This window comes from Hipposideros armiger, unplaced genomic scaffold (assembly GCF_001890085.2).
Source record: "Hipposideros armiger isolate ML-2016 unplaced genomic scaffold, ASM189008v1 scaffold_827, whole genome shotgun sequence".
Classification (NCBI taxonomy): domain Eukaryota; kingdom Metazoa; phylum Chordata; class Mammalia; order Chiroptera; family Hipposideridae; genus Hipposideros; species Hipposideros armiger.
In genome coordinates, this window is record NW_017732177.1 from 399,580 (window position 1) to 412,571 (window position 12,992).

The window sequence follows — 12,992 nt, forward strand, 5'->3', positions numbered from 1 at the left end:
TATTTGTCACAGTTCTGGAGGCTGGACGTCTGAGAGCAGGGTATCAGCACGGTCGGGTGAGGGCCCGCTTCCTGGTTCACAGCCAGCGCCCTCTCACTGCGTCCTCACGTAACGGAAGAGGACAAAGAACACTCAGGGTCCCTGTTATAAGGGCGCTGATCCCATTCACGGGGACCCCACCCTCCTGACCTCACTGCCTCCTAAAGGCCCTACCACCTAATACGTCATCTTTGGGATTAGGGTTTTGACCTATGAATTTTACAGGACACAGACATTCAGGCCATAGCAACGACCATTTTGTTGTGATTGATCAGTGGGGACGAGCTTTTCAGCTAAACCTTTTTGAGGCTAAGAGCTGGAATTTGGAGAGTCTGTGGCCGGCCTTGTCCTAGATATACAGGGCAGGGGAGCGGGTTGTCCATGCGTCCTTTAGTCACAAGGAGTATGGCAGTTCTTTGTAGTAAGCTTTTCCCCAAACACCATGGAGTGAGGGTTTCTATTTTCCAGGATCATGGGCGTTGGGTCAAGTTTGAAATTATCCCTCCCAAAGAATGAAAATTCAGACGTATGTAGCCCAAGGACAAGACAGGAAGGACCTTTACAGGTGACACACAGAGGAGCTACACAACCAGGAAAGCCTGCTCTTAATTCACCCCCGGAAAAACACACAAATAGGATGAACGCCATCTGGCCACTTCTTGAAGTCAAATAACTGCCTTTTTCTCATGTCCCAAAGATGAGCAATCCTGTGGCTAGAAATCCCACGACCTGTGTAAGTGACGATGAAAATGCCAGTGCCACCCTGCCAGTTAGAGCCTCCTGGAGATGAAAATGTACAGGAATATCAAACATGTGCATCCCATGTGCCTTGTGGCCTTTCTAGGAGATGAGATGTGAGGGTGTGACCTCAGAGAGGCAGCCCGGCCCTCGTCTTATGAGCATTGCATGCTCAATGCCTTTTCCTCTTGACTTTGGAACAAATATGTTACGGTTCCCCTTTAAAAGGTCAGTGCTTCTGGAGGGACCTCAAGCTGAGAGCTGATCAGCAACCTGCAAGACCTAGAGGGTGTTATGCTGAGTGAAATAAGTCAGACAGAGGAAGTCAAAGACGGTAGGTTCTCACTTATATGTGCAATCTAGAAAACAAAACAAATGCACAAACAAAACAGAAACAGTCTCACAGATACAGAGAAAAATACTGACGGAGGCCAGATGAGAGGGTGGGGGGAATCGGTGAAAAGGTGAAGGGATTAAGTAATACCAATTTCCAGTTATACAAATAGTCGCAGGGATGTAAAGTACAGCACAGGGAATATAGTCAATAATACGGTGATAACTATGCATGGTGTCGGATGGGTACTAGACGAATTGGGGGAGAAGGGGTCACTTTGTAAGTTATCTAAATGCCTAACCACTCTGCTGTACACCTGAACCTAATATAATACTAGATGCAACTGCAATTGAAACATAAATTTAAAAAGAGCAATTAGCAGGATTCAGCTAGCGATGCAGCTGTGGAGAGAAAGAAAGGGAAAGCAGCACAGAGAACTTCCTCTTTGTAAATTTCCTAAAGCTGAGCAGAATCTCTCCTTTTATTTTGTTCACTGTGATGATGAGTGGACAGAGGTGTTTTTACTGGGATTGGGTTTATGTGCAGGACCTCCCTTCTTCAAAGTTCCCGTGCCTTCCATCCGCCCTAATCCCTGGGGAGACTGCCCCTCCTCGCCAGTCCACAGGCAGCCGGATACTGGGACCCTGTTCTCTGGGTGTTTACGCAGTTTTCCATCTCCACGAAATCCAAACTGGATATTGTTTCTCTTTAAATGTCTTCTGTCCACATGATAGTGCTGTATGAAAAGACCAAGACATATCCTGTTTTCAATGTAAGGAAACCTTCAGAAACAAACAGAAAAAAAAATGACATTGACACTGACAAGCATTAGGATTGTAGCAATTTGTAGAGATAAGGAATTGGATTGCCTGTATTTATTAAAAAGCAATGGCTCGTGTGTGCAGAAAACCGCACCATTTAGGGTTTACGTTGCTCATGGCGAAGGCACACATAAAATTACCACCACCAAAATACACACGCAGGATTGCAATTTTCCATATTACTTTGCTACCTACACAGTGTGCTTGAATCATGTGTAATTTGACTTAGCTGCACATTCAATCGATTACAGAGAAAGCAAGCAATCCTCTTATCTTTGTGATTAAATGCTCCTATGTATCTGAGACATGACTCTATTAAGACGGAGTTCAACAAATCAAGAAGCCACTTAGCTTCCGCTTTCTAAAGGAATTCACGCCACGCCAGGGGTCACTGACAGTACAATCTCTAACCACCTAGCAAAAAAAGACATGTCTGAAAACTTTCTGGCCTCCCCTGATGTGGGTGAATGTTGCTTAATCAAAGCCAGCTTGATTTTATAGCCTGTGCCTCTCGATCCAAGAACAGAATTCAACGAACATTGTAAAGTGGTGTGAAGTGGTTTAAGCTACATTTGGATCCACTTACGTTAGAAAGCCATTTGACAAAGTACATAAAATTAATTTCTGATGGAACACATAGAATCTACATGTATTTTTTTTAAACACACTTGAGGCTGCCAATGCACACAGCCCCCTACGACTGTCACGCTGGTGGTGCGGGTGAGGCAGGAAGAGAAATGCAATGAATACTGATTTTTTAGAAACAAAAAGGATGATGAACAGGTGTTCACAAGCGATCACCCTAATCCGGTAACTTATATCCAGTGAATCCAATATCCCTTGTGCCAGTTTTAAGCACACTTGCAGCAAAGAGATTCAAGAAAGATGGAGAGGTGGTTTGAAGAGGCGGCTGCCTAAGAATTACTCACAACCAGTTCTTCCAGCTGAAATCTACAGGCAGGGCTCCCTGGGGCCAGGGCTACTTAACATTTATTTACATGATTGACATTCACAGAGCTAGCAGAGTTGCAAGTATTATTGTAGAGAAAACACAACCAGACTGTTTTTTATGTAAAGGTTTAGTTGGGATTTTTTTTTGTTTTTTAATGAGAACATTCAATTTCAATGCACATTATACAGAGAGGGGATGCCGTGTTCTTAGATTAATAACATTTTTATCAAGTGAACTCTCCATTCACCTCAAGCAGGTTGTCTGCACTTCAGTTCCACACAATTATTGAAGAGCACAGGGCACCCTGCTAAACGCTGCAGATAAAAAGAATAAAATATCATCCCTGTTGTCAGAGGACTCACAGCCTAATGGGGAAAAAAAAACACATAAGCAACCGATTAAAATGAAATACGGTTAAGTGCTGCCCATGGACAAAGGAGGCAACGCTTCTGCTGTTTTGTTTTGGCTTCACGGGAGGCTGCGGAAGGTACCAAAAAGGTGGGTACAGATTTAGTGACATCCGAGCTGGGCATCCAGTTCCGTGGGGTAAGAACAGGTGTCGATGGATAGTCTAGGCTGCAAGAGCGCGATGAGTAAGGGATAAAGCCATGGGCGTGGAGGCCGTGCCCTGGGGACCATGAGGAGTCCGGAGCTGGCGTGGCAGGTGCTAGCTGGAGCGTATCTGAAAAAAGTTTAATCATTTTTAAAAAAAAAAGCCACCGTTTTCCTCTCTCCCTGCCTAATTTTTCTCCACTCGCTCACATGTGTGCACACCAATCTCTGGTAACAGTTTTATGTGCATTCTGACACTTTTTTCAATGCATATATTATACACAAACACAATTCTATTCCTTTCAATAAAAGCAATTTATAAAATGTATAGCAAAATGGGTTTTAATTTTTATAACCCTGGGAATCTTATTTTAAAAACTTCTGGTGCTTTAGCTTTCTTGTTTTTTTGTTTTTGTTTTTTAGTTGGGGAATCAGGGGAAGGGAACAGTATTGGGGAATTGGGGAGGGGGACCAGCCAAGTTGTTGTTCTTCAAGCTTCATTGTAGACAGCGCCAGTCGACATCTGGCTGCCTGTTGGCAGCTCATGGCCTCTAGGCTCAAGGTGCTGTGTTCAATCTTTGTTGCAGGTGGGCGTAGCCACCATCCCATGCGGGACTCAAACCTGGCAACCTTGTTGCTAGGCGCACACACTCTATCCACTGAGCCATCCGGGCGGCAGCTCAGCTCAAGGTACCAAGTTCAGTCTTAGATGCCGGCGGGCACAGCCCACCATCAGACAGGCAACCTTGTTGTTAGGAACACGCGCTCTCACCAGCTGAGCCATCCTGCCACCTGTTGGCAGCTCAGCAGCAGCTCAGCTCGGGCACAGCTCACTGGCCCATGTGGGAATCGAACCGGCGACGCTGTTGCTCAGAGCTCGCGCTCTTAAGCTAATTCTTAACCAACTGAGCCACTTGGCCAGCCCTAGTTCTTCAGTTTTGAAAAATCAATTTTTGGTTTGAGAAATATGGATAAGCATAGTTACTGGGAAGCAGGGAAAGGGGCACCAGTTTGAACGGATACCACCGATATTTGTGTTAAGCATTAAAATGCAATGGGTGGTATACAGTTCCAAGAGATTCCAATTGTCTGACATCACACAAATACCCAGTAGAGTATTTCTAACCACCCCACATAGCCAAATACCCTAGATTCTTCCACAGAGAGTACAGATAACCAAGTAAGTCTGTCAACAAAGGTTGAACAAGTTAGTGAAGTTGCATTTGGTGGCTGGTTGATAGAAAACCATCTGAACTGGATAATTTGAATACATTTAAATGTTGATCCTTCCTGTCTCCCGAATGTCACTGAAATATTTTCAAGTTAAAATAACGGCCTGGTCTTCATGTCCCAAGCAAAGCCTGCATAGAATAATAACTGTGCCCCATTGTTTCAAGCATTTGTATTTTATTTTTAATCCTGTTCTCCCACGTCGGCATTTTCTTCAATGGTGAAGGGAAGTGTGCTCAGCCAGGGAACTTGTTGATTTTATTTTCTATTCCCTTCACTCCCCACCTTCATACTCTCAAATAAAATTGGCTCTAATGACTAAGTTCAGTAATATTAATATCCTTATAATTTTTTGACTAAGTTATTTCCACATAATAAGCTGGGTCAGGAGGGTGGGGAGGAAGCAAACCTCTGATTTCTTGTATATTTATTTTTTGTGTGGAAAAGTTACAAAGGCTAGAAAGGGAGAGATTGAATCACTGATCAACAGATGACTGAAAACGTGATTCGTAGGACATCACAAGATTTTTGCAAAGGTAAAGAACACCAGAACTTGCTCTTTATGACGCACAGCTGTCTTTTAAATGGAAAGAATAAAATCCTATTGCGTTTCATCTCTTCAAGAACCCACTCATTCAAGCATATACGTCTGGCCAGAAATAACTCCAGCAGCAGTGACCTTTCCACCTCTTGGTGCTTTGAGTTTTGTCTCCGAAACGCTTATGAACGTCAGTGCTGATGGGCAGAGCTGCCCTCTGGAAGCACAGAGCCTTTCAAAGAAGACTAGAGGGGCCATACCTCAGAACTGTCTATCTTCCAGGACTACTGTGTCAGCTAGCTATGGCCGCATAACAAATATCCCCATCTCAGTGTCTTAAAACAACAGCAATATATTCCTTCTCATGACTCTGGGGGCTGACTGGATACTTCTGTTTGTCCTGCCCTAGCTCACTCCTGGGGCTGCAGCCATGAGCTAGATGTTCTGAGATGCTCTTTGTCAAATGTCTGGAGCCTTAGTGGAGAGGCTACAATGGTTGGGATGGCCACCTCCCGCCCCATGTGGTTTTGTCATCCCTGGATTCCTCAGAAAAGGTGGGCTCAGGATTCTGGGTGCAAGAGTGAAAGCTTCAAAGCCACTAGAGGTCTTGGCTGAAAGATTCACCCTGTCCCTTTCCACTAGTCAAATGCAAACCACGAGGGGAACAAATAGAGTCTACCTCTTGAGGAAGGCGTTGCAAAGAATCTGAGGCCATTTTTAACCCACTTCAGGAAATTAAAAATCCTTCACACCTGCGCCCAACCCAGTCCTATCCAAGCCTGGACAAAAATCGATGAGAAGCCAAGAGCCTCCATTGCCTTCCAAGACTCCCACATGAGCACTGCAAAATGGGGTTTCCCAGAGTGCATGTTAAACGTGAAAAGGAAGGAGAGAATACAACACAGCGCAGTGCAATGTAACACACCACAATCGTAAAAAATGAAGAAGTGTAAAAAGCATACTTAGTTGGAGTCGGAATCACAGACCAGATAATTCTACAGAGCTTTAAATGTACAGACTTATCACAAAGTTCAGTGGTTCCTTACGTGATATACCAGCTTTAAATATAAGTGTTTATAAACGCAGGAGATAATGTCTTCAGTGATTCTCTCTGTATCATTAATTCCCAATTAATAAGGGAATTATGAGGTTGCTGGCTTAGGTATTTCTACACTTATGAGAAGAAGAGTTGATAATGGCCTCGTACAGTCTCCCCACCAATAAGTGGAGTCAAGATCACGTACATCATAGAACTTACTTGAAAATTAGACACGTTACTATGTGTAAATTTCACCAGTGTCTGAAACATAATAATTCATCTATAATATTTAGTGTGACAAGTATTATTATTAATGTCACCAACAGTTTCTCTGTTCAGTAGCAGTACATTTTAGATGTAATTTCAGAAAGCAGCCAAACAACACATCCTTGCTCTTCTATCAGGTATAATAACAAAGGGGGATGCACATAGGGTCTGATACACACACACACACACACACACACACACACAGAGGCAATTGGAGCTGCCTCAATCAGAACTTCCAAGGTGAAGGAGACACAGCCTACCTTTGGATCACTTAATTTCACAAATATATCCACAACGTCCGCCTTATGCCAGAGATTGTTCTAGAGGGTCTGTAGATATGAATTCATTGCATCACCATAGCAAGCTTATAAAGCGGGCACTTTCATCACTGACGTTTGGCAGATGAAGACATTAAGGCACGGGCAGTCCACACCGGCAGCTGGGAGCGCTCTGACCCCAATGCCAGGAGCCTGCCGTGAGGGTCCCTGCCTCTGGCCTCTAATCTCTGCTCCCTCACCACACACTCGCTGACGAATTCCTCGTTCAGACCACCGCCTGGCTGTGAGCTGAGAAGACACACCGTCTGTTCAATTCAAATATCGTGAGAACCAACGTGCTAGAGATGTGTGGCTAGATCAGCACTGCCTGAACGCCAAGGATGCAGGGATGGAAAACCACTATGAACCACTGTGAGGCTTTGTTCCGGATGTTCAATTGCCTTATTTGTAGAATAGTGTGTGCCAGAAAGCATGAAGGGTCGGGGTATAGCTGGAGAGCCCTGGGAGTCAGGATTACAATTTAAGATGCCTCTGTCCTTAAGACTGGGAGTTGGCCAAGAGGGACAAGGGATTAAGTACTCAAACGACTATCCAATCTTTGCTTCTAAACCCAACCCAGGTAGCGGATGACAAGAGGTGGCTCTCTGAGAATCAGTTCCTTCCCACGTGCAATAAAAAGAAAGAAAGAATGGAGGAGTGCAAGTCATTTAATGAATTTCATGTACTCTGATAACAGGCCATGCTTTGTGAATGGTTCTTCACGTTCCTCTATGAAACTCTGAGAAACACACAGTGATTGAAACTCGGCTCTGGTTTGAGCTGAATCCCAGCAGCTACGATTTGCTGGGGGTCTCCTTTTCTGGGCTGACACATTTCCTGTTCAGTACCCCTCCATGACAACAATCCCGACATCACACGGCATTCGCGTTCTCAGGAAGCTCAAATGTCTTGGGGGACTTGGCGACAAGAGGCTGACCGCCCGACCTCCTCAAGAAACAGGTTCCTCAAAAGAGTCATTGTCTTATGTTGAGAATTCAGCCCACAATGACCAATTCAAAAAATGTCCGGAAAAGTAAAGCAATTGTCATGAAATTTAGAAGTGCATTTCATTTGGGAATCTGGGGGGGTTGCCAGGGACCTCCACGCACGGCACAACAGAATGGGGACAGGCACCCTCTAGCTAACATGAGTTATGCATTCGGGTCATTGAATCCCAGGGGCCCATGTCGAAGAGCGGAACATTCCTGAAAAGCTCTGTATTGTGATTAGATGATGAGGGCTTTTGGGTGTAAGTGCTGTTTCCCCTTCAGCAGAAGTCTGCAAACACTGAAAGTGCTTGTCAACAAATATTTGCCAAAAAGGAAACAGCTTTTTCGTTTCTATATTTTTTGCGTGATCCCAACCTTGACTGCTTTCAGGCAGGTTGGTTTACCCAGGTCAGCAAGTAAGATGAAGAAAACTACAAATGTTCTCGCCAAGGCAGCACATTTGAAGCGCAAAAGGAACTTCCCTGATTCATTGAGGGATGAAAGGCCACCCCACAGAGGAGACCCTGAAAGCTCACTTCTCATACACACATACTTTCAGGACTTTGAGACAGACTAAGCGTTTGGGTCACAATGTCACGGCAGGCCAGCCTCAAGGTCACAGAAGGCAGCCCGTTATTTTGTTAACAACCCAAGAAAGTCTTAATTTCTGTCTCTGACAATTTGGAAACGGAGCGACCTGAGACAGCCTCAAGGCAAAGCCCGTAGAAATGTCGCGTAAAATACAACCAACATTTCTTGTTAAGTGTTTCATTTTCCTTGGGAAACACAAAAAGTAAGGAAACCCCTATGGTTCCCAAACAACAAGGGCAGTGAAAACGAAGTCCTGGTTGAAAGCTTGGGAACGTCCGTCACTGTGACCCATCCAAAGCCAGGACAAACGCCTTGCATCCAAGCAGGACGCTGGAATGCAGACACCTCTGGAGACCTGGGGTCCCCAGGAGGGGGAGATGCAGGGACTCACATATTCGCTCTCCGGCACCCACTGGTTCTCATGTGGAAGAAAGTTTTCTGTGAGTATTACTAAATGAAAGTCTCCCTCTGCAAGGGATTAGAATCCAAATAATTACATCCTGGAGAGTCTGGGGTCAACCAAGCTAAGACGTTTTTTGTGGGGGTTTTTTTAAGTGGCCCTGTGATGCCAGGGCACTGCAAATGAAATTGTTTTGTTTTGTTGTTTTGTTTTCAAGTCTTTGCTGAAAAGTCACCTTCTGAGCAAGGCTTTCCCTGGTGACTGCATTTAATTTTGCACCACACACATTCTTTACCTCCTTAGCACTCACTGTCTTCTATGATGATACTAAGTAAATTACTGAATTATTGAGTCATTTGTCTGGAATTTCCACGAGGACAGGGGCTCTGTACCTGCTGTAACTCGAGTTCCCTTTAGTGGTCTCCGCTATGATTGGCATCTGCACTATTTATTGGATAATCACTGTAAGTATCTGAGTGACATTGTCCCATGCCTGTCTGGGCGACTAGTTAGGCACTGACACTTTCCTACACTCATTGAGACTTTTCTGTTTGGTGTTGGGATTGGGTACGTGGAGCTGGGTCTGGCTATAGCAAAATGAAATAAAGAGAGTGCATGCTTCTGTGAGTTAAATAAATAAATAAATAAATAAATAAATAAATAAATAAATAAATGGTGATGGGGGAGCAGAAGGAGTTATAAGAGTGAAGGAAAGTGTCACAGATAGAGAACATCCCACGCCCAGCCCAGCTTCAGGCTAGGAGGCAAAGCTACAAAGGAGAGCAGCGTATCTGAAAGAAGATAGCACTACAGTGGACATCAGATGGACAAAAGGTTTTAATTATCTTTCCAAGAGACAGTCAGGTATTGGCAGAGAAAGCCTGAGTAGGAAAACTCCAGCACGCCTGCTGAAATGGTTTATTTTTTCCCCCAACGCAAAAGAGAATGTCAGCAATTCATCAACCGAGGTTCTGATTTGTCTTCCAAGGGTGCCTCCGAAAGCAGCTAAAGAAGACATAATGTCAAACCCCAACAGCCTCTTATACATTCCAATCCTTTTGCTCAAAACACAGGACCCCATCTCCGAGCCCATGATGAGTGATGGATTACGGGCTTTCCCGGAATTGTAGAAAAACATGAAGGATTGGCAGCCCAAGCACCCGCATGTTTCACTTAATTTTTTGTTCATCTGAAGAAAGATTTACTGAAGCAGAGATAAATCCAAAAAGTAGTGGAGATGAAAAAGAAAGAAAGAAAGAAAGGAAGAAAGAAAGAAAGAAAGGAAGGAAGGAAGGAAGGAAGGAAGGAAGGAAGGAAGGAAGGAAGGAAGGAAGGAAAAAGAAAGAAAGGAAGAAAGAAAGAAAGAAAGAAAGAAAGAAAGAAAGAAAGAAAGAAAGAAAGAAAGAAAGAAAGAAAGAAAACATGAAAGGTTGTAGAGTGAGACAGAGTGAGAAAGTCTAGTATATTTAATTGGTGTTCTAGAATTAGAAGAGAGAATAATGCAGATATTTAAAGACGATGGTTCCAAATTCCAGGCTGGTCGTTTTCCTTAATTTTTAATGGTCTGACATTGACCAGGCATTTTTCTCCATCCACATTTTTCATCGCTTCATGGCAAGGTCTTGTTTCCCCTTTTATTGCTTCATGAATATTCGAGCTGCAACATTCCACAGGTGTCTTGGAACGCAATTCTTTCCAAGGACTGTCTTGGGAGATTTGTATGTTACACATGCGAAAGACATTCCCTGTCAAATTCCATCCAAATTTCATCTCGGAAGCTTTTCTGAGAGAATCAAAGCAAAGATTTGAGACTTCCCTGTCTTGTTGCTTTGGGGGTTTGGGTTTTTGTTTGGATTACTCCATTTATTTCAACTAAGCACATTCACAAAACCTTGCTTTTTTCCCATTGCTTGTCATCTGTTTCCTATCTCTGATCTTCATTGAAATGCAGTACCCTTATGGGAAAAAAAATCTCCAATTTTAATTGTTCAATAGTGTTCAGGGAAGGCTGTTCCAAGGTAAATGCAAATATGTAATAACTGGGTAAATATGGGAACCTTTCACTTACCAATTTACTCCTTGATGGATTACTATATAAATAAATCCCTTTGGAGATACACTCATCAAATTTAATACCACAGAATGTGGCATGCATTATTCAGCAAAGTACTTCAGTGCCTGTAGTCGACAGGCCATTGTTTTGGACTGCGAGACACAGAATCTGTTTTTCCGTACTGCTTAACATAAAACAGCTCTTTCCCATTCACACTCAGATGCACAACAGTTAATGTACATTCTGCCTGAAAGAGGCAGGCTGAGACTCATGCTCGCCAAGCTCCTTGCATACAAATGTCAGGATTAGAAACACAGCATTTCTAGGGTTACAGACGGAGGGTGTCAGGGGCACTGGCTCACTTATGAAATATAGAAAGCTGTCAGAGAACATTACCTTGTGTGGAATGCACAGCTGGCCAAGTGAGATGGAAACAACTCGAGATTTTTTTATTTTTTACTGTAGGATGGGGATGTGTTTTGTCTTCAGAGGAGGTTCACTGTGGCAGGCTGAATAAGAAACCCAAGGAATGTCCATGCCATGCTCTCCAGACCCTGTGACTGTGCTACATTACTGGCCAAGGGAATGCTGCGGATGTGAAGACGTTAAAGACCTCACGATGGCGAAATGATAAGGGTCATTAAGGTGGACCTGGTGTCATCATAAGTGTCCTTAGAAGAGGGAAGCAGGGAGTAGATGTGACAACAGACAAGGAGTGTCAGAGTGACGCCACATAAGACAGATCCAACCAGCTGTTGCCGGCGTTGATGGTGGATGAAGGAGCCGCAAGCCAAGGGAGACCAGTGGCCTCTGGAAGCTGGAAAAAGCAAGTTGCGTCCAGAAGGAAGCCAGCCCCACTGACCACTTGATTTTAGCTTAGAGCATTAGTCAGGATTCTCCAGAGAAACAGAACCACTGGGGATTTATGATAAGGGATTGGCTCACGGGATTCTGGAAGCTGACAAGTTTCAGAGCCTACCGTCTGTAAGCTGGAGACCCAGGAGAGCCAGGGTGTAATGCCATCCAAGTGTGAAGGCGGAAACAATGAGATGAGATGTCCCACTCTGGGGAGGGCAATCTGCCTCAGTGAGTCCACAGACTCAAATGCTACGCTCATCAGGACACCCTCACAGGCATGCCTGGAATCATGTGTCATCTGGGCACCTCGTGGTCCTGTCAACACATAACATTCACCATCACACCCCGTGACCCTGATTCTGGACCTCTGACCTCCAAAACTGTAAGCCTGTTGCATTACATCACTAGGTGTGCGGTCGTTTGTGACAGCAGCTGTCAACGGGATGTGTAGGAGTCAGGACGGTCTGCCTGTGAAGAGATGGCGCAGGACTCGGGCTGGCTGTGTCTGAACCCATTCTGCCACCTATTAGCTTTCGGCCTTAGTCAAGTTTCCCAAGCTCTTACCCTGAAAGAGGGTCACAGGGCATGTACCGGTCTAGTTTGGAGTTCTTCAGAAGCAGGCCCTAAGGCAAGGATTCAAATGCAAGAGCTTGAGAGTGCAGAGGACCCCCGTGGGGAATGGGGAAGTGACAGAGGGGAGAAGCAGCAAATCCAAGCTCTATGTTTAAGGCACCCACCACCGTGGGCACCTGGCACTTAAATCCCTCAGGGAACCGGCGAAATGGTACAGTGTGCTCCCCATAAATACCCCCTTCTCCACCATGCTCACACCCTACCACTCTCTTCCTAAACTCCCCGCCGGCCCCAGGAGTGAGGGGGCCCGAGGTACAGAATGTGAATCCCCCGACATCATTGGTTGATTTCTGCTTGTGGGATGTCTCAGTCCCCCTGGACTTCCTACCCAGGGTTTGGCCAGACCGGTGGCCTTCAGCACTTCTGGTTCCAGAGAGAGGGAGAGGATGAGGAGAGAAAGAAGGGGAGAGGAAAGGGAATGGAGAAGGGGAGGGGAAGGGGGAGAAAGAAAAAAACTCTCTTGATGCCCGGAAATCAGGTTACCGTGGGAGCAGAGAACCAGATTTTACTGTGGGAGCAGAGAACCAGATTTTGCAAAGTTTCTGGAAACAGAATGCAGTCAAAATCTCAAAGTTTAAAACTAAATGAATTTGAATCGCTTAGTTGGTTTGAATCCCAACTCTGCTCACTGCTAGCCAGGT

The 12,992-nt window shown here is 44.8% G+C and overlaps 1 long non-coding RNA gene across 1 annotated transcript in view; it reads right to left on the reverse strand.

The window, feature by feature from the left end:
* Nucleotides 1–1,205: 1,205 nt before the first annotated feature.
* Nucleotides 1,206–12,992, reverse strand: part of LOC109374518 (uncharacterized) — a 138,292-nt gene continuing 126,505 nt past the window's right edge. Inside the window, exon 3 of the long non-coding RNA XR_002122398.1 lies at nucleotides 1,206–1,847. This is a non-coding gene — a long non-coding RNA (uncharacterized LOC109374518). The remainder of the gene's footprint in view (nucleotides 1,848–12,992) is intronic.